The sequence below is a fragment of the Alligator mississippiensis genome, chromosome 12 (genome assembly GCF_030867095.1).
Source record: "Alligator mississippiensis isolate rAllMis1 chromosome 12, rAllMis1, whole genome shotgun sequence".
In the NCBI taxonomy this organism is placed as follows: domain Eukaryota; kingdom Metazoa; phylum Chordata; order Crocodylia; family Alligatoridae; genus Alligator; species Alligator mississippiensis.
Window position 1 is genome coordinate 7,486,844 of NC_081835.1, and position 22,550 is coordinate 7,509,393.

General features: G+C 44.4%; 1 long non-coding RNA gene across 2 annotated transcripts in view; it reads right to left on the reverse strand.

Annotated features, from left to right (window-relative positions):
* Window positions 1–246: 246 nt before the first annotated feature.
* The window catches only part of LOC132244510 (uncharacterized), a 166,580-nt gene continuing 144,276 nt past the window's right edge, over window positions 247–22,550 (reverse strand). The window contains exons 3-4 of one of the 2 annotated variants that reach the window (XR_009456031.1): window positions 2,328–2,954; window positions 247–1,719 (exon numbers count right to left, since the gene is read on the reverse strand). This is a non-coding gene — a long non-coding RNA (uncharacterized LOC132244510). Of the gene's footprint in view, window positions 2,955–22,550 lie in introns of both variants that reach the window. The other variant, XR_009456030.1, reaches the window with a different exon arrangement.

Sequence of the window (22,550 nt, forward strand, 5' to 3'; positions counted from 1 at the left end):
TGCAGGGTCCATTTCTGTCCTTCACTTGGATCTACTGCAAGCCCTTGTCCATGTTTTCCCTGCAACCCCATCTCCATGCCCTGAGACACTTGCACCTTACCATGTCCGTAAAATACTTCACCCACTACCTTCCCTCATCCTTTATAAGCCTAGCTCTGTATCTTCCATTCAAAACTCCTTCTACTCTAGGCTAAGTACAGACAGTCAAAAAGTCTGAGGCTGAATCAATTCAGACTTCACAGGTTAGTGTAAGCTGCATAGATTGAATTGATAAGCAAGTGAACAGACATTCATTTTTGATTCCTGAAATGCATCCACATGCCTGCAGGCCAGAAGCTAAGGGGTGCTAGAGCACACCTCCCTGCTGGGCTGGAGCAGACAGCTTGGACCAAAGCTAGCCCTGTTGGGGGGAGGAGGGGAAGGTTTGCAGAGGAGGTGCAAAGCATCCTGGGATTCTGCAGGAGTCAGTTAACTTGAATCTGGAGGGGATCTAGGACAGAAGTTCAATAAACTGACTTAACCTAAACCAGTTAAGTCTGATATCCATCCAGGCTTATCTTAACCAGGTTTTGGCTATTTTGAAAGCAGTTTATGTGCTCTGAACTTCTGTTGTGTTACAGATTTGAACGAGTTTCTGATCACTTATACCGGTTTCTGTGTCATTTCTGTCCCTAGCCCCATTTCTTCCCTACACAGCCCTTTCTATGCTGCACTGCTGCTGCACTGTAATGTTGGGTACCTAAGGCAGAAACAGAGAGAAAGCACAAGCAGAAGTCTTACCTTTTTCAGGTCTTTTTCCATCTCCATCTTCCACCTTCTCTTTGTCTCATTTCATCTTGCTTTCTTATCTCCCTCACTCTTGCTTCATTCCTTTTCCTCTTTCACCATAACTCAGTGCCTCATTTCTTTTATCTGGGCCTGGGCAGTGATGTCTGCCATTGCCAACAGAAGGTAGATATTTCCATTATGTTGCCTTGTTGCGTCTCTGGAGGAGCTACTAACATCTTTCACCTTTTCAGTTATGTAAGAAGATCTGTTCAGAAAGGTGATGATTCCAGTGAAATGGCACGTTAACAAAAGCATGCAACAAAAGCTCCAGGGATATTTGCAAAAGGCTTCTTGTCAGAGCCAACTCCAACATGCAAACTTTGCTTAATTTTCTCCCAAATATAAATGTAGAGAACTGGAACGTCTCTCATGACTCCTCTCTTGAGGAAGCCCACCACACATTGCAAATCACATCCCTGTTTTCTCTGAACTGCCACTGGGATGCACCTAACTCTTGTGCTACAGGCACAACAACATTATACAACCATTTGGCACCAAAAGTGTGGGGAAAAAAACAACATAGGCCAGATTTCAAAGGGTAGCACTTCTTTAAAGGATGTTGGATGTTCAGCCTGGGAGTCAGTTTTTATCCTCTTATCTCAGGAGAAGAGCCATGGGATCTTTGAGTCCACAAAGGGCGATCGTGGTTCCATGGATTGGATCTGTAGGAACACAGTACATCAGCTAAAGCTCTGGGGTCAGAGAAGTCTTCCCCAGAGGAAAGTGCTCCATTTATTTCAAAGAGGAAACATGGAAGAACAATCGTCTTCCTTCTCCTTATGTCATTTTCCCTCCAATTTTCCATCTGTTCTTTTGGCTTCTCTACATCTCACAAGCTGGTATCACAAAAGCCATTTAACTTAATCCAAGATCTCAGAGAGGCTCTTATTACTGCAAAGACAAAATGAAAAATCAGAGCTGTTAACTGCAGTTAGATCCGTTATTCTGCCCAGGACCAGGCTAAGTGTTGGAAGCTGCATTTTATTCTATCACCCATCCCAGTGCCACATACAAAGATTTGCCCCAGGGTATCATGACTGTGGTGAATGGCAGAAGAAAACTTTAATGTATTCTCTTGTTGCCTTGACAATAAGCCTGTGCTTGAGGAGCGCTGTTTTAACCCTGTGCTACTGTAAGACTGGTTGATCAAGTCTGCTGGAAATAGGACAAGTAGCTCCACTTGCACAACCTAGTTCTTGCACATGCCATAAGCTCCTCAAGAAGCAACAGCAGCCTTTCCCTTCATCCTTTGGCCACTGTCAGTGCCAGAGGAAGAGTCTACCACATCAAACTGTGAGGACCAGATTTTCAAGTGTTCAACATCTAACCTGCACACAAGGCACTAGCCTCATAAAAATCTCACCCTAGAATACCACAGTAAGGACATGAATTGTGGACATTCTTGCAACAAGGTCCTATCCAAAGTCTCTTGATGCTAATGCAAAGACTACTGTTGACCCTGGTGGAGTTTGGATCCTACTGGATGTACGTTTTCTCACCTGCCTTCTGTATTAACAAGCTGATGCTACCAGAAAGCTGTAGCTGATATCTCCCAGAGTGCTGTTTCTCTTACACTGTCATCGATTCAGATCATGGCACATTTGATTTCAGGATTCTCCAATGACCAACGCATGTCACTACTATGACAGCAGATTGAGATTAACCAGACAATAAGAAACCAGGTGAACACAATCTCCTAAAATCAATCCCGAGCCTATTCTCTGGAGCACAGCACCGTTCCCCTGGCAGTCCAGCGTTCCCGGGGCTTCCCCTGGAGTGTTGTATATACAAAGATGAATGAGTCTTGATAGTTCCCTTTGATAAGTGATGCAGATAAATCACAGGTGCGTTTTCTCATGATCATGACAAGAAAAAAAAGACTTGTTCAGCTCAGGTCCTCCTGGAAAGCTACAGTTGAAAGGCAATTTCTTGATAAAGCATGAGAGAAATGGGTCATTCCTTTTATTAAATGTAGTGGCACTGATCTGAGTTTTGCTCAAATCCATATAGCACCTGCATAGTCCACTACCACCTGTGATGTTCTAGTTGCCACGTCAAGTGTTTCCAGGCTCCCTCATTTCCCAGATCGTTGCATAGTCCCCGAACTTTTGGTCCACATGAGGTTACTACAAAACAGGAAAGAAACCAGTCATAAGACATCCCTGCATAAAAACATTTGTCTTTTCCCCAAGACTGTAACCTCCTGGTAAGCAGGGACAATCATCTCTCCTTTATTTCTCTAATGGGGTGCCGATCCTGCTTGGGACCTCACATAGACCTGGAAAACATATCATAGCCAGACCAGATCAAACTGTTGCTCCATCAACAGTTGTGGCCAATACCTGATGCTTTCGAGCCATGATTCTCAACTGGTGGGTCACAACCCAAAAGTGGATCGCAAGAATACGTAAAAGGGTCTCAAACAAACTTTACAAATGGATTCTCCTTTAAAGGAGAAAAAGTAGGAGCCTGTGGGTTTTCCCTTGCAGGCGTGCAGAGTGCCAGCCTGCAAGGGGCTGCTTGGGGTCCCCTATCCTCCCACATACCTCCCCTGCCCCACAAACCCAGCCCTTGCCCAACACACTGGGGGGCAGCAAGTTGGGAGTGAGGGGCACCAGCAGGGCTGGGGGGGAGGAGGAGGGGGCTGTTTTCTACTTAAATTATTTATTGGGTCGTGATTGGCCATCAGTGTTTACAAATGGGTCCTGGTACAGAAATGGTTGAGAAACACCGCTTTCGAGAAAAGTGGCTACTTTAGAAGTTATACGTTCAATGGGACAGGGACTGTATATTCTTCTGTGTTTGGAAAGTGCCCAGCTCACGCTCGGCACTGCTGCAATCTCTCTTAAGTAATTAATGAACAACTGTGCATTGTTATACACATGAAACAGGAGAAAATTCTCTCCTTCCTTTTGTGGCAGATCATCCATGCCCAAAGGATTAAGACCAGCATGCCTTGCCTTACCACGCAGATGTCAGGGGGGCTTTGTGAGGAACAAAATACCTGGGCAGGTAGGTAGACACAAGAACAGAAAGGCAGATGCTGCTAATGATTCTCGCATTGTTCAACATTTATAAAATCCAGTCTTGGCATTTTCCTCAACCTCCCATGGCAATGAAGAGAGATTGTGCTAAATGTGAAGTGATATTTCCTTTAATGTACTCTAAAGCCACTGGAGGCCTGTCCAAACAAGCAATCCCCTTGATCTTTTATCTTGGGATAGTATAAAAGGAAGGACTCAATCAATGTTAGCGGCACATTCAGAACCTTAAATGCCTCAACATCTATTTTATTGTGTGCTCTTGTGCCTATGCTGATTCTCTTTATACCATCTCCACCAGGTCAGAGTACCTATATTTCCCCTTTCCAAGGTCAACAATCATTTCAGTGACCTGCTTGTGATGACATTTAAACAGAAGGTGCTTTGTGTTCTCCTGGCATTATGTCAAATGACTTTACATTTGATAGCTAATGCTTCACAGTATGTCTATTTAATCAGAAATCTGCTAAACGGTTTGTCTGCATAATTAGAATAAATTGCCCAAGAACAGATACAGGGGTATGCGGTTTGGCGGAGAAACTGCATACCTCCCGTGGTATGCTAACCTTTTCCTGCACTTCCGAGATGCAAACTGATGTGATTACCCTAATATTTTCCTTTGTTCTCTTTGTGCTGGTTATGGGTCAGAATGACACATGTTGGGCTAGCAAATGATTTTTATTCATGAGAGTTGGATAGAAGTCAGCGGCCTGCATGGACTTGAAGCTTGCTGTCCTGTAAATACATCAATAATAGTATTGGCAGGTGGTTTAAGCCCCATTTCAGCAAGGGTCTTAAGCACGTGTTTAACTTTCAGCAAATGAACAGCTCTACTGGCTTCAGCAGATGCTTCGAGTTCAACATGTCTAAGCGCTCTCCTGAATAGAGACACGCTCAGGTCATTAATGAATCCTTCGACTCACCTTTTCTATTTAAAATTTTTTGCTCTTGTATCCGCAGCTGCACAGAGTGTGGAGGCAAAAGAAACAAACCCTTTGCCATCTCAGCCCTCTCTGAAGCAAACCGGATCAGCTGCATGGTGGAGTTCAGCACATAGAGACTGGCCCTGGGCCCTGCTAGGATTTACAGATCAAGTGGAGTTGGAAAGAGACACCAAAGCCAGCAAGGCTTCTTCTGTATGCAAAAGCAAATGCGTTTTGGTATTGCCCACTACTAGGAGAGATGGAGAACCCTGTAGCCAGAAGGACTGAGATACCAAGTCCCTTAACCTACCCTGCCCCTGCACCGATCCTAGCATCCTCAGATGAATCATGTGCACTCACAAGAAAGGCAAGCCCTCATTACCCCTGCTTCCTCCTCTCTGACTGCTAGCTGACAGCTTCCCCATTGAAAGATAAAGCAGGGTCCTAAATTTCACAAACCTTCAAGAGCCATCCCTGAAAGCGGCAGCTTCAGCTCAAGCCCCAGCTCCTGAGATGGGAAGCCTTTGAAGTCGATATGCCTTGGGTTGGAGCTGTTCGGCATTGCAGAGAGGAAGCAGTGAGAAAAGAAAATCTTTTATTCTGACAGTCAAGCTTATGCCTGCCCTTCCTGGAAGTCAAACACAAACTTGAAACCAAGAGAAAAATTAAAGGGTCGGATTTGCCGTTTAGCAGAGCTCGATTTGAGCTCAGCTGTCAGCGGAATAAAAGCATTTAGGAAACAAGAAGCAAATCCCTCATTCCTCTCTCCCGGTCAGAGCAACTTCAGCCCCAGCTACTGTAACTTCAAAGGCTTCCCACAGCTGATGCTGCCGGTCAGCACGAAGCTGCATGTTCCAGAAAGCACGGGACAGGCTGAACCCTGAGCTCCAGCCTCACGCCACCTGCCCACGTCCAGCTCTCAAAAGTGATCTCACTTCAGTTTGCACCGGCAAACAGCCACCACCTGCCTGAGCTGTGGGCCCGGCAGTGTCTGGCCGCACAAAACAAGTGCCTACTTGCTTTGGTGGAAGCAATCAGTTATGAGACCAAGGTGCTTTGTGCCATTCGGGCATCCCCAAGGAGCCAGGAAGCACAGTGACTGATTAGCTCGGGCTTCCTCCAAGACAAGAGAAATGAAGTGCGTCTGCGACAGCCCCTTGGGGCCTGTGTTGTTAGATGCAGCCCTGAGGCATCAGGGTAGATAGGGTTCACCTCTCTCAGAGTAACTGGCTGATTATATTGATGTGGGAAGGTAACAAATTGGGTTCTCTGCTTCTCTTTCCCCTTATCTTCCCAAGCTGTAACAAGCCTCACCTGCAGCCCATTTTGTAACTGCCAGGGCTTCTCCACCTGTCGGACATGCAGTAGTCATAGAGGGAGGGAGGAGGGTTGGCTCCCAGCTCCCATTTTTCTCTGACCGTCAATGACAGCCCTAGCAGCCCGAGAGCACTAAATATTCTGTGCATGAAAACCGGCATCGTCAACCTAGAAAACTGCTTGTGCTGACTGTGACCTGAGACAAGAGAAAGCCCCCAATTAGATTTGATCATGATTACTTGCACGTTTTCCTTACCAAAGGGCAGAAGATCCTGAGAGTATGCCACCAAACTGGTCATTAGGCATGAAATTACTGTTTTAAAGCAGGTGTTAAGTTTAAAGCATAATGAAGTGTAGCTTGTTAGGATTCAAGGGAGGTGGTACAGGGTGCTTGGGCAAGCCAGAAGTTTTTGATGGTGCGCGCATAGCCTGGAGTTCATCCTTGGCGTTCCCTCTGTCTCTGCCCTCATCGTTTTTTCAGTGATAATTGAGGCAGATTTTCAGGTAAGTTATTTAATCGCCAATAAAAAGTCAATTCTAAAGGAAACGCAGCACTGTTGCGGCTATAACCTAGCCTGGTTAGGTTCTTTCAGACGAGGTTTTTCTCTGTCGGTGTAATAATCTGCATGGAGCAATAGGAAATACAACTCTGGGTAGGGTTCTGGAGAATACATACAGATGTACACTTCCTGCCAAATACTGACCCTTCATGACGCAGTCCCAATGCCTCACTGTCTACTAAGGGTGTTGTGAGATTTGACTAACTCACGTGTTAAAGCTCTCTGCATATCAATGGCAGCAAATAAGTACTTGTTGTCACTCTGCTTGAGTGGCCTCCTAAAATTAATCAAAGATGCTGAATAGGCAAACGAAGCAAGAGATGGATCCTTAAAATATCTGACTTCACATATCTGCCCTGGGTTCAAATACACTGGAGCAGAAAGCTTGGGATGTTTTACGTAACGATATAATAAATATGCATAGCTTCTGCATTAAAGGATACAGTACATAAATCATTTACAATCTTTTTACTGTACATTGCATGTTTACCGGAGATGAGCAAAAGCTGTGCTCATGTTCAAAATGCCTCTGGTAAGAAGGGACGGCTGGGGAAAAACAGCAAATTGGGGGAGCACAGTATACATGTGCTGCTTTCTGACTTCCCCGTCATGTTTGCTTTTTGCCAACAAACTGAGTCTACTTTTGCTGCACTCCTTCTTTCAGATGTAATCTGCTTCAGGAGGCGCTCGCACACACTGCTCCCTGCTCTCTGCTGTCCACAATGCGGCTCCCATCATCGTTCTGCAATAAGAATTTCCTTTCTGTTTCCTGACTGGAGATGATCATTCTGCATGACAGAAGAAACAAGCAGAGGAGCACATGACCCTCATTGCAAGCTGAACCTAGTCTGGTAGTTTACCAAGGCTGAAGCAAGCATCTTCTGAGCAAAGATCCTTGTGGCGCACAGTAAATTCTGATAACGTGTTTGGATGCTATTTAGCAGACCTACTGCAAACAAAATTATACACAGGTACAAGGAGACCGACTGGGAATTTCCATTCTGAAACAGGTCCGTGCACTGGCTGCCATCTCTATTATAAACCCCTATTTTCAGAGTCACCGGTGAGTGAGTGGGGCAGATGAGTTATGGGGTTGAATTTAGCTGTGGCTAAATTTCACTCTGGAAACACAGTGTTTCAGGACATCTTGGACTGTATACAATAAATATACATTGTTCTGGACACTTTGCGCATTTCATTTTAACAGAGGCAATTTGGCAAATGATTTGTCTTTTTAATGCATGGGCCCAAATGCAAGCAGGCAGACCTCTGTTGAAGCCAGTTGGGTTCCACCTACAGAGCCCCCAGGACTACAAGGTGGCATCTATCTGGGTACAGTTAATGCAGGATCAGAGTTATAATCATTAGCAGTAACAATGCTTTGCGCCTGAAAAGCAACATTCCCTTGAAGATCTTACATCACTTTGCAAAAGTTGAGAGCTAACTTCATTATGCATAAAGATCCATTGAGGCACTGATGTCAAACCTGATCCACATCCCAAAAAAGTCTACGCGAGTCCTTCTCTGCAGCAGCTTTGGGATCCAGCACTAAACAGCCTGCTCTAGGTGCCACATCAAGCCACTCTCCATGCTAGAACCAAACTGAAGTTCGGTCTCTGACTCCCAGTCCCATGCTTCAGCCATTAGCCCATTTTTCATTGAATTAAAGAGAAATGCAATAAAAATGGAAATGAGGGAGGTTGACAGACTGTAAGGAAAGAAAACAGAACAAAGTAGCATTCATCTGCTTTCTGAAATAACACAAGCAGTTCACTTAATCTCCTGTGTAGGAAGTGGTGATTCCATAGCTGTTATTGTAGAATAGGCCCATTAACTAGTATATATCTAACAAAGATGGTAGAGAAAGGATATTACATGGGTAAGTGAACTATAAGGCTGACAGTATTTTACCTGCAGGAGCTCTTATTATTCAGCATTCATACAGTGTCAAAAGTTTTCATGGGGCTCTAACAAACCTTAAAAGAAGAGACAAATCACATCCTATGGGACAAGATTGATATTTATACAGGGCAAGAAGTGAGGGGCACGGTGTAGCTTCACTGCCTCAGGGGAAGAAAGTGATGTGTGTTTCCTGCTTGGTGCCTTTCTTGGTTAAAATTTTTATCAAGCTCCCAATCCTGCTCACCCCTTTGAAGGAAGAGGAGGGGTGCCCCAGAACCCACTCTTTTCTACATGCTGCCTACTTGTGTATGCAAAATAAATGTAGCCTTATTTTATAAATGGATTCAAAACTAGCTAACTGATAGATCTCAAAACACAACTTGAAAATGGGAAGCCGTTACTGAATGGAGGTGCTTTTAGGTGGGTCTCATAAGAAACTGCTCTTGACCCAGTACTATCCAATACCCTTATCAATGATCTGGAAACCAATATAAATAAAAAAAGAAAACATTCCTGGTAATGGTTGCAGCTGGCACAAAAATTGGAAGAATGGGAAATGATACAGGTCAGTTATAAGGGGGTCAGGAATACAGGTTATATCCGTGTCATTTGATCAGTAGATTCAATCAGACATGCACTTTAATGCAGCCAAATGCTAGATAAGTAAGAACTATTTGGCAAGAAGATGTCACTATGCCAACAAGCTCTAAGTGTGAATAACCAGCTGAACATGATCTCCAGTGCAATGATAAGATGAAGAGGGCGAACATGATCCTTGGCTACACAGACAAGAGTATTATGGATAAAAAAGTAACATTAGTTTTGCTGCAGAGCAAACAAGGCCCCTGTGTGACAACTGTGCCCATTCCCAGGTTTGAGACTTTTACAAAGAAGTAATACACCTGGAAAGGGTTCAAAGAAGAGAGACAAGAATGACCCCAGGCCTGGGCAACTTTTCTTACAGTGAAAGAGAATATGAGCCCACGCTCTTCTCAAAGGGAAGGTACTAACAAGAGTATGAGCATCACAATCAAGCTTTCTATTATTGATATGTCACAAAGACTGAGGGTGACAAATGAGAAGGAGGGGCAGAGGTTGCGATTCTTGGGTCACTTTGTCTAGGAACGTGCTCATCTTTGAGGGGGACGCTGTCTTTTTGTTTTGCATTTGTACAGAGCCTAGCACACTAGGGTCCCGATTGATGTCCAGGGCACACTGTTACAAGTTATTCTGATTCATTCCTGCTTCATGGGCACTGGGGAGGAACTTTGAGAGGTACTGGTGAACAATGCGGGCCTGCTCCAACTGTCTTTGAAGTCCATGGGTGCTTTTCACGGACTTCAGTAACCTACAGATCTGAAGGGATTTGAACCAGGAGTGCACAGCTGTCTCAGCCTGGAGAGCATTCCTGGCTATAATGACTACAAGGAAAAGCAGAGACACCCGTAGGAAAAGGTGATGAAGGATGCAGTCCTGCCAAGCCTTCCTGAAGGGTAAGGAGTGTCCTGAATGCCCATCTAATGCAGGACGTGAGGACGCCCAATGCCTTTCGGGGACAGGCTCCAGCTGTTCCAGCTGCACGAGTGGAGAGGGAAGGCAGGGCAACGAGACTCATGCAGAGAAGCCAGGAGGGATTGCAGTACTGAGATGAAGGAAGGATTAAAACAGAAGTGCCTCTCCTGCCCACTTCATGCTATCCCAAGTGATAGACTGATATGGAAGTGGACGGTCCCATACAGTGGCAGGGCTGCTGCTGTTCGGCAGGTTTGCAAGGAGCAAACTGAATCCTGTGCTTCCCTTGGAGCTGCTCTGATTTCCCTTTGCTGAGCAGGATTTGCAGCTGTGGAGGCTAGAGGTCCCTTATCTGCATGACCACCAGCTGTTCCCACTGCTAATAATCTCTTTGGTAATTGCACCCTCTGTATCCCCCAGGACGAACAAGCAGCAGCAGCATAATGAAGTTGTCATCTGCATTCACGGCTCCCCAAGAAATCTTCCCTTACCCTCTGCCTTCAGTGAAAAGAGCCCAGCGCTTCACTGGGCAGGAGAGGAATTGCTGTCCCTGATCTCCACCCTTCCCACCAGCTCTCTTGGATGTCTAGCCCAGTCTGCTCGACCTTCTGGCCTTGCTGGGCTGGATGAATGATGTGGGGCTGGTTTGCAGGCTGGACCTGGCCAGATTCAGCTCACGGGCCAGAGGTTGATCACCGCTGGTCCAGACAGTCAGGGGTCAGCCACCCAGGGGCTGCCGCTGCTATTGCTAAAACCAGAATCCATCAAATCGTGAGGATTAATCCCTGTTTACCGAGGAGCAAGCAGTACAAATGAACATACCTTCAGGCTGAGGTACCTCATACTGGGAATCCCAGTGGAGACGGGGGGGGTCCATCAGCCAGCTTGTGCAGAGCGGGGCATGACAGTATTTTGGCACGGGTCTTCCCCAGGGTTTGGGAAGTGCGCTGCTGCACTGGCACACGTCACCTTCACTGGAGGCCTGATCTTCCTCTTCAGAAAGGCTTTGTTTCTGGGATCAGGATGGAGTCACAAGTGTAGACATGAGAACAAGCAGAAGTCCTAATATTTTTGTTACTGGCATTAAATGCTGTTTCCCTAGCTGCCTTCGCTCCACAACCCGGGGAGCGTTAGCCATGTCATGAAATGGAAATTAGGGAAAAATCAGTTGTATGAATTTACTGGGAATTGCCACGTGTCAAGCATTATAGAGAGATTAGATTGGGCAGGGGATTTTAAAGTCATTCTTCTGACATGCAGTTGCACAAATAAGCTATCAAAGGCACAGTCTAAGGCATTATATTTGGCCAGAAGGGCATAGCGTCTCTATGCTTCTTCCCTTTATGAAACCACACCATAAACAATAGAAACAAGAGAAGAAAGACTAATTTTATTAGTGTAGGAGTGACATAAATCTAATAATAAATAATGGCCGTTATCTATAAAAGTATGAAAAGCCATTTTCAAAATCATTAGCTCTAATCACAAATGAATTTTTCAGTCTTTCTTGATATTTTGCACCTTTGTAATGAACTCTGATAAATTCAAGGGACTACATGCTAAATAAAGAGATTGAAGGGTCTAATTTGCTGCTTCATTAAACCAGCTTATTTCTAGAACGTCTTGCATATTGCTTTGAATTTCATATCTCTGAAAGGTGAAGACAATAGAACTATCCGTCTCTAATGTAGTGTGGCGCGCAATTAGGGATTCAGAAGGATGTGAATCTCTTTCCATCAGAGATACACACAGTGATTATTATTTTATTACCAAATACTGTCAGCATTACATATCTCCAACAGCTCTGTTGACTCCTGACTTGCATGTTTAAATTTGTGATAAGCGCTTTAACCCCCCCCCCCCCAAAACACAACCAAAACAAATCAAAAAACCCCCAAACAGCCAGCTGAAACTTTGCGTTTATTCAGGATTGTTTCTCCGAGTGCAGAGTCCCATAAAGGGCACACGGAGACCCAGAAACAGAAGGTGCAGGTCTGCACCCCTCAGTAGCACAAGCAGCCCTGCGTGGGACATGGCTATGCAACATGCAGCTGAAAGAATCAGATCCTAAAAATTCAGGCACCTGCAGAGCCAAATGCTGCCCTCTAACATGGCTGTGCAGCACAGGTTTCCTCTCCGTAAAAGTGGTTTATTCCGAATGAAGGTGACCATACGTCCCAGTTTGGCCAGGACAGTCCCAAAGTTCATAGGCTGTCCTGACGGGTTGATGCAAATGCTACTGTCCTGGATTCCTTAAAAATAATACAGTCACTTTATTTATTCCCAGCAACAGCAAAATGAAATGCCTGAGATCACTCAGGATCAGACTGCTTCCCACAGCACAAGCATTGGGAGGCCGAGGTTACACGTGCATATCTCAGAGCAGAAGCTGGCTGTGCAAGAGAGACATGAAGCATCGTCTTCACCCGCAGAGAGCAGTGGTTTTGGGCAGATCAGCAGAATCGTTGTCTTTTTCCCTATTATCACCTTATGTTCTTTTCTTTCTTCTTTTCATTTAATTCAAAGGAGACAGTAGATTTTGTACCTGGGCTGGTACATTTTCCCAAGAGTTTAGAAAGCTGTTTTAAAAAGTAGCTGTTTGACATGTAGCTTTCCCTCTGCATTCATTTCCATGAAAATGACTGGCACGGCAGACTAGTATTATTAATGAGACTGAAGGCGACTCTTGTAAGGAACATCTTGGGCCAGGTTCTTCATTAACATATTTCTTACCAGACCAGGTTCAACTAAAATACACAGCGCTCCAGACCCTGCCTTTTAATGATGTTCGGTGAATGTCTTCCATGTTTCTGAAAACCTCATCAAAGAAAATGAAGCTGGGATTTAAAGGAGATTTGAAAACTTATTATCATGGAGTCGACAGAGCACATTGGGAAGAAATATTAAGCTCAATATCCGGCCTTTTATAGCTGCATGCATTTAAATATAAACGCAGTGGATCAGAGTGCTATGGTCTGCCTTTGACTCACGGGCACACGTGTGTCTTGTCCATCTGCCATGCATGGTTAGAGCTTAACCCATGACTGTGCATGAGGAAGTGTTCATGGCTACAACGGGGCTACAGTCAGAGTGGCTCTCCTAGGTGGATCTCTTCCAGAAGTAAGCCACAGAGCAGCATAGTGGCCTGGGCCATTGAGGAGGTCAGGCCAGATGGCCTTAAAAGAAATGAATAACAACTGTGATCAGATTTATGTGAAGAATAAACAGCCATTGGCCACTTCAACCGCAGAATCCAAAGTGCTGTGCCAGCAAGTAAGACGCACCAGGAGATACAGCATATTTTATATCCATGTGGGGAGGGGGTGAGAGGGAGCCCTAGTATATTAGGCCTGAAAATTTAAACTCACAAGTCAGGACATTCACAATGATGGTTCCCACAGCAACCATAAGTCATCCCTTTGCACACATGTACCATGTGTTACTGGATAGGGGTGATATTTATGCCTTGCTATATATGTGCAAGGGGCAGAGTTATGGCTGTTGAGGGAGCCATAACTTTGAACTTCTTGACTTTTGTGCACTGAATCTTTAAGAAACAAGGAAAAAAAGATATAGGCACTTTTTGTACAATGGTGAACATCCTTCTCTCCTCCTGTTTTCCACTGGTTTCCAGCTCCTTTCTCCATATGGCCTCTAACTCCTCACACATGCATTATAGTACTAACACACACAGGAACATTTCAATAAAAGCAGGCAAGAAATTCTTTGGGACAAGGAATATCTTTTCTTTACATGTGGGTGCCGTGGCTGGTCCAAGCAAAAGCTTTTTGGTGCTACTGCAGGACAAATCATAAAGCTTGATAGTAAGGCTTCATTTATTGTGTAAAAGCGTGCTAAACACTTACTAGACATTTGAATTCATTGTTAGAGTCCAAAAAAACAATGTAATGCGTGTAACTATCTTTTCTGACAAGGTTTAACAGGTTTTATCTATATACCAGTACTTTCACCATCTCTGAAACATAGCTACTGATGTCTGGGACACACTTATAACATTGATTAATTGTTTATTAATACTTTATAAATGGAATATTAATATAAAATGTGATCCCATAATTAATAATCACTTGCCATCACTTCTTGTTTTGTGGCATTAGAGATGCTAGTTATTTCATATTCTAAGTGCAATGGTAATTGTAGAAAACAATTGCCTTTTTACTACTGAACTGCTCACAGACAGGTGTACACTTTCAAGGAATATTTGCACTCTGTGACCTCTCTCTAAGACAGGCAAGCACCCAACATTTGGCTCAATACTGGTGATTTTAGTGGAAAAACTAAAACCTTTAATCAAACACATTCATTCATTCCCAGTGACTTTAGAGGACTTTTGATCAGGCCCCAAATAACCAGGAGTTGGACCCTCTCCCATCACTTCTAGAACGAAAGGTCCTGGGCATGGAAAATGCAATCCTATTCCCATCTGCCTGAGTCCCTGAAAAACCATTAATGCAAAAATGGCCAGGCTCTCACTAGTTTTTGTGACAGTCTTTCGGCTAAGCTGAAGGCGTGTTACAAAAGCAGCAGCATTCATTATATTTAAGTATGATTAATAGATGGAACGGGATCTCTTTCTCTGGGTCCCCAACTAGATCCCCTGGAGTTTTCACAAACTACCTTGCTGACAATGGGCACAGCAGAAATACTAAAATGTGTATTAAAACATTTGGTCGTGTAAAGCTACGAGAGAGAGGAAAATCGGTAGTCGTTATATAAATGGCACCCGCGATAATTTGGCATTCAGTAGAATGGCAGCGAGACGTTTCTTTTGTAATGTAATCAATATTTTTCATTCCAAGTATTCAAGTTCTTCGTTTATTTGTAGGAGAAAAAGGAAAAGAAAATAAACCTGGATGCTACTACCGAGCTTTCTACATAACAATGCTTTTTTTGTGTAAGCACTGGTGATTAAAAAATGCCTTTGAATTTGTCTCCTGGAACATTATGTTATTTTCTACTTCAATATGGGTTTATTTCTGACATATTTCAGATGCTCCAAATGAACAAAGATGCAAGGAAATGTATTACATTAGGGAAAAATCACACAAATGGTAAATGCCTTTTCAAATAAGTTATAATGATATTTCAAGGGCAGTTTAGACCTATTCATATCCCATATTCTCATTATCATTCTCAGAAACAGGCATGAGTCCCTTCATTCCTGTGTAGTTCTGTTAATCTCACTCTGCAATATTCAATTTCCTTACAACTATTCAGCTGATTTATTATTTCCCTTCTGTATTTTAAATGCATTGTAACCCCATAAATTTGTTTCACTCTCTCAGCTTCAATACTCAAGGTCGTTAATACCCCCAAAATACCCTTTGCTTATATCACAACTTTAAATGTGCTCCTTCTTGCCCAATGGCTTGTTACATAATTACCAGTGGCAATATCATCTTGTTTTTATAGTTTTATGATTAAAGAGATAAAAATGAACTGAATTGAATAAAATGTAAAAGATACTCGAAACATATATGAAAACGTGGCTGCTGTTTGGCTCAAACAAATGGCATGCAGGCAGCCCAAATTTAATTTTCGTGGTGTGTTGTTCAAGAGTTGGCTAAGAGAAAGTCATGCCTTTTTGTAATCGGGCGATGGCTGAATTTTCCAAAGGGAATGTACTTTTATGCACATACAGAGGCGTAACACCTAGTGCCCATGAATATGGCCACCTGTAATGTCCGCTTCAGGTGTTGCACGTCCCCGGGTTAAGCACGTTCCAAACAAATGCACCATTTTCAAAGTTTGTGTTAACCTCCAAGCCAGATCTTTGGCTCCAGCCATGCTCCACCTCTCTCCCCATAGTTCAAACCCTGCCTTAAGTGCACCTTGCTTAGACCTCTCTATTCCCTCCTGAGCTGGACCAGGTGAGAGCAGGCTGCTTTCAATCAAAGGGTTTCAGCTGTGCCTCTGGGACCACTCCATCAGCCTGGGATCTCAGGGTCCAAAGTGTGCTAGACATGCTCCTTTCACCAGCTTTCCGCTCTCTGCCACTGTGGAGGTAGCACCAAGAGGAAGGACATTTTATGCTATCTGGAGGTGCTCCTGTGCCAGCACCATTGGTATCCTGTCTGGCCTTCCCCAGCTCTCAAGTTGTTCCTGTCCCTGCCAGACAGCTGGAAAGCCCAAACTCCCTTCCTTAAATTCCCTTAAAGGGTTTCTGACTTCTTGCCTGGCTGATCATGACAATCTGCTCTCTCCCAGCTGAACTCTTCTGCTCTGGAGGTGGCAGGGAAAAGGAGCCAATCTATTGCTTAGTGCAAAGCTAAGGCAGGATAGTCAGCTATTCTCACTGGACTGGGAGCCAAAGCAGCGGCCCTCTCGTCCAAGCTCTCCCAGCTCTGCTGTTGACTCCTTGTGTGGTTTTGGCCAAGGAGTGACTAGGGACTCCCTCCGTCTACATGCTTGCACAATGTACAGCACGTGGCACAATAAGACTCCAGCCTTATGGGAAGAAAGCACCCTTCAGGCTCTCTTCTTAATACACCAGGAAAGAAGCAAAACAGGATGGGAGTCTGATATTTGGGGGAAAATCTCCCTTTTACTGTATCAGAGGGGGGGAAAACTAATATACGTATAAGGCAGCAACTCTGAATGGAGACAGGGGGATGCCCTTGCATCTGTCTAATGGAAATGTAAAAAAAATCTTATAGGGTTTCAATGAAGAAGCAAGGAAAAGGCATAGTTCAATCCTAGGATGGTGGGCAAAGGCCATTAAAAGAAAGGAAGGACTGGCACCTTTCAGATCTTGTGTCCTGCAGACAGAGCCTCCACCCAAGATGACAGAGGAGACGGAAAGGGGTAGCTACAAACTACAAGCCTCAACTGAAATCCTTCTGGACAGCAGAAGTCTGCCGAGTACTCTGCAGTGATTTCCTTAAGGCACTGCTTTTTGCCCATGGCTCTGTGTAGGAGTCCTGCATTTCTATATACGCTTTCCAGTAAAAGCAACATTAGCTATAAGTGACAAATCTGACCTTAGACATATCCAACTGATACAGCATTTGTTTCTGATGAGGCTATTGACATGATTGCTGAAGTACCAGCCACGGTTCCAGAGTTCAAGTTGAGTTTTGCAATTAAAGCAGGGATTTGCTTACTTTGTTACATGAGACAAACACACCACATCTTCCCCAAATCTACAGAGAATGCATTTTCTGGGAATTTATAAAAAAAAAAATCACTTGACTGAGACAACAATTTATAGCTAAATCTGGTTTCACAGAGTGAGTGCAGAATACCACTGTGGGAAACTTAATTTTCTTGGCCCACAAACAATGACAGCAACTGCTCATCAAAGGGGTTAAAGCTGATTTAACACAGGATAATTACTGCACCATATGCTAGTGTCAAAAGATTAATATATTAAAGAATCAAAGAACTGTACGGCTGGCCGGGACCATAAGAGACCACCTAGTCTAAACCCTTGAGGCAAGATCAAGTCTATCTAGACTATCCCTAAGAGATGGTTGCCTACCTAGTATTTAAAATCTACTAGGAAAGGAGATTCCACAACCTTTCTAGTCTTAGAAATATGGCTATAATTGGTACAAATTGAGCTCATTTCTTCTTGTCCTCTTCCACGGAGGAAAACAGATTACCATCATCTTTATTACATCCTTTCCTTATGTCAGGTAACATTAGTGCCTTGGGATATTTCAATAACTTTCTTCCCTCAGCCTCTGTTATCCATCCTTAAACATTGTTCACTTGTCTTTTCACCCTTTACAGATTGACCTTCCAACTTGCTCGCAAGAGTTGTTTCTTTAGGTGAGAAAGGATATGATGCTTTTTTTGGTTGACATAGCTCTGGTTGCAGTTCAGATCTGGGGGCAATGGTTAAAGAGAACTGGCAAAGAATATGATCTAGCAAAAATCTGACACTCATGCAGATGGTATGCATATCTCAATAGCACTGGAACTGTAATTATGCTTCCTGCTCCAGAAGCTCGGGACTCCTCCCCACTGCAGGCAAGAATTGTCCTAAATACACCCAGGATGCTGTGATTGCAATGCACGACGGCACAGAAGCCAACACTACAATCCTCTACTCCAAAGCATGCAACTTCATGGTAGAGACAGAGAAGAATATGGGTAGGGCATGGGCCATTACAAGTATAATCCCCAGCCCCCAAGTGCCAGGGTCTCAGGAGCACCAGGCTATACCTGCCACTCACTATTTTCAGGTATACTGGCCATATTTGAACTGTACAGATGGCCTATTTATGGGTTGGTTTTGCCCTCTTGGGTTTGCTTATAGGACCAGCCACTGAATTGTGATGAAATCATTACTTTGAAAAAGGTTGGGCTTTTTTTTTTTTAAGACACTAACTATTTCACAATGCCAAGGCTTGTGCGGAAGGCGACTGCTCTTTATTCTACTCTGTAGGTGGGAACAAAGCAACAAATGATAATTAAACCAAATTGTGACAGTGCTATTTGTGTGTACAGGGGAAAGTGCAGTCTAGAAGTGTTTAAAATGCTGTGTGTTACTTCCTTTTTATGGCATACTGAGTGAATGATAAATCCTTAATTGTTACTTATTAGAATAATTTTTCAGTTCAAAGGCGAAATAGCACTTATTGTGCTTTGCTGTAATACGCTTAATTTATAGAACATAAAAATATTGTGGGAGGCACTGACTATTCCCCAACGACAGAGAGGCCAAATACCATCCTTTTCAAATATGCCAAGAATGAAGATGAAAAAAACTGCAGAGCACACTTCCCAAAGTCTACCAACTCGTCACAAGAGGAAGTAAGCCATCAGAAAAACACGAACGCAGTGTCTTTGCCCAGTGAGGACCTCCAGGTCTTTTTTGCAAAGCACGAAGAAAAGCAGATCGGCCATCCGTACGGCCGGAAAGGAAAATTGCTGAGGGTATTGCTAGAGTAATGCCTTGAGCAAATTATACCTCCAGTTGTGCCCATCGCTCGGTATGTCTGAACTGGGTATTCAGCTTTCAGGATTGCTCAGTTTATGTGCTAGATCCCATCCTTTCTATGCAGTGGGGTTAGGAGCCATCGCTGACAGACAGGGAGCTGGTGGAGAAGAAGTCAGGCCCAGCAGATCCAGCTGGGCTGAGAAGACAAAGACCTACAACCATGTCTTTGATTGGGGAGACAGCTGAAGAGATCAGAGGACAGACAGCCTCCCCCAAAATGTCAAGTGACCTTTCCTACACTGCCACTGAACCCTTCCCCCGTGCACGGTGAGAACTGCCTTAGTATTTAAGGCCTTATTTATACATAAAGATTGTATTTCTTTAAATACATCAGTACAACAAAAGCTGGGCAGCATTAAACCAGTATAAACATGCTCACATTAGCACAGTTTATTTCTGCATAGGAACGGGAATAAATCAAATAGACATAGCTAGCCATCATAATCTACATGGATGAAGGCACTGTTATACTGGTCTAACTATTTGCACCCTGAAGGTTGTAATGGAATAGCTACCATATGTTTATTTAAAACTATCCCCTTCTCACAACTAACACACATTTTATATACCAGACAAGCAGGACAGTTTTGTTTTAATTTGATTTTTGTTCCCTCCTCTTCATGAATCCAGTCCCCAGTTAGCTCCAGTGTTTGGCTGTTTGGGAATTTCACACCTTCCTTACTGAGAAAAAGCTACTTTCAGCTCCTGAACAGAGCTTGTGTAGTGAAGGAAGCGGGGTTTGTAGCATCCCTTCTTGCGATTCTTGGTTAAAAGGCATTGGATTAAGGGAGCTGTGCTCCCTGTGATGGATGGGATGCTAGCGGGACTGCTATGCGGCACGCAAGAAACATCTGACAACTCTAGAGGAAGAGAGTGATGGAAGCAATAGGTAACAACTGCACAGGATTGAGCCAGCCTAAATGTGTCTAAACTGCTCAAGACTAAATTTCAACAGACTCCACCACGTGCCCTCACTGATGGGTAACTCCTGTCTCTATATATATTGCCTCTGACATTGGCCTAAGATCTCAACAACACATACATAACTCCCAGGTACAAGGTGATGGCCCGTGACCAAGTACATGTGATCTTTTGTGAGGCCTTCAGCAGTGGTCCCAGTCAGTCGTCAGGTGTGCAGCAAATTTCCCCGACTTGTGTCACTCCATCTGTAGCGTGCACAGCTACACTACAGCAAACTGGGGAATGGGAGGCAAAGTTAAACCTGCCCTGCAAAGATCTGGCACCTTTCTTTTATTTGTGTTGCAGCTGGAAGAGAAACATTTTGGACAGAGGGGTCCCGCAGTGGCTTCTAGGGCAGACGAGATGGATGCACTGTCTCAGGGGAGTTGGTTGTAGCCGTGTTGGTCTAAGGACATAGGTAGACACACCAAAATTTGTCCAGCTATTTTAGTTGATCTAATAAAAGATCTCAGATTTACCCAATGAACCTTGTCTGCCTGTCTCAGGGGAAGCACTTAGGACCCCTAAGATAAGCAGATGCATGGAAAGCATCTTCCCATGCAGCCCAGAGTCTCTGCCAGGGCTCCAACATGGGCTAAGGGGTTTGTTTGTAACGGGTAAAGCTTTCCCGTCCTGCGTGTTTGCATTTGATTCCTGGCAGCCCCAGTAAGAGATCAGTGAGTACTCAAAGGATCTCACGGTCTTGTTTGCTTCTGATTTTCCTCGAACCGGCATCTGCACGCAGGAGAAAGGCTGAGCCAAGCTGGGAATCTGGCATCAGGGCAGAGTTGGGTCTCATTTCAGTCAGTGCCTTGTGAAGCATACGTTTTCTGTCTCCAATCAAAAATGCAGACTAGAAAATCCCGGGGTATCTTTTTTGGCTCTTGTGCTGCTCTAGATAGCTGCCCATAAAAGCTCAGTGGTATCCTTTCCGTCATAATGGGACCCTTCGCTGCCGCACAGTTTTGGCACCCCCACATCAGATTTCCCTTCTAGGAGCTCCTCAGGCTCGCTGCCCCAATTCCAACTTCTCCTCTGCCTCAGCTTCCCCCTTGCAAATCCCGCGTTCAGTTGAAGGAGCCAAACAGCTTAGACTTGACTTGTCCTTGTGGAGGAAACTGCCAATCTGTCCTTGCTATTTTAAAGTTCATTAACACAAAAAAACAAAGCAAAAAAAAAATCCAGGTTCCTGTTTCCTGGATAAGGCTGTCAGATTTTTCACAGGGGTTGGCCTTAATTTCTTTTATGTTTTGCTGAAAGGCTATTTCAAGCAACTTCAATGTTGTAGCGTATTGCTTCTGAATTGTTTCCAGGGGCTGATCCAGCTCCCTTCTCTTTTGCTGTAACTTCTTTTAATACAGCAATGTAGACAGTCCAGCATCCTTTGCTCTTGACTATTTAAGTAATTTCTAATATACTTAATTAAAGCAGCTTTTAGGTAGGTTTGCTTGTCAGAGAGGCCAGGTCACTACAAGGTCTGTTCTAGCTGTCTGGCTCACCCAGTGTTACATGCCCAGGCCAGGATTTTTATTGAACTAAGTGTCCAAAAAAGAAATTGAACTAGCCAAGTGTTTAAAAGTCCTAGGACTGCTTGATCTTTTCAGAGCAGGTCACCCTGCTGCTGCAAGACTTTGCCGCTCCCCAGGTCTATCCCTCCTTTAGCAAGGTTTCCATCCAGAGAGGGTATGGTGACCAAAAATTCCAGTTTTTTCAGGACTGTCCTGAATTTCAGGGCTGTATCCTACTGTCTCTTAGACCTCCCTTAAATGGGTTTTTGACTCAAATTTGGAAGAAAAAAAAAAAGCTGATCCTGGATTGACCTTGATAGTTTTGCCTCTTAGCAATGTGAGAATATGGCAATGCTGCTTTGGACGGGGAAGGTAGCTGCGAGCTCTTGAACTTGCAACAGTGGAGCCACTTTCACATGGCCCGGAGGCCTAGCTAACTGACTCACAGGACAACAGGAAGGCAGGTATATTAGGTAGCACTGGAAAAGTTCAGGGGAGCGCCTGGGACTGTGTCCTGGACTTTGCCCCTTGAGAGCTGGTTGCTCTATTAAAAGGAAAGGGCACAGCTGCCCTTTTGAATGCTGCAGCGACTGAAGGGACCTAGACTCTTTGGAGCTTTGAAACATCAATCAGAGGAACATTTCACTGTATGCCACACTGCCTGTGGAGGCTGGATGGTCTCTCTGGAGCTGGTAAGTCTCCTAGGCTAAGTACAGACAGTCAAAAAGCCGAAGGCTGAATGGCCTCAATCTTTGCAGGTTAGTCTAGGCTGCAGAGGGTGAACTGATAAACAAGTGAACAGACATTCATCTTTGATTCTGGAAATGCAGCCACCTGCCTGCAGTGGCCCAGGCCAGAAGCTGGGGGGTGCTAGAGCACGCCTCCCTGTTGGGCTGGAGCAGACAGCTTGGGCCAAGGCTAGCCTGCCCACCCTGCGAGGGAGGTCGTGGGAGAGGTGCAAAGCATCCTGGGATGCGGGGGGACTGACAGTTAACTTGAATCTCAAGGGGATCTGGGACAGAAGTTCAATA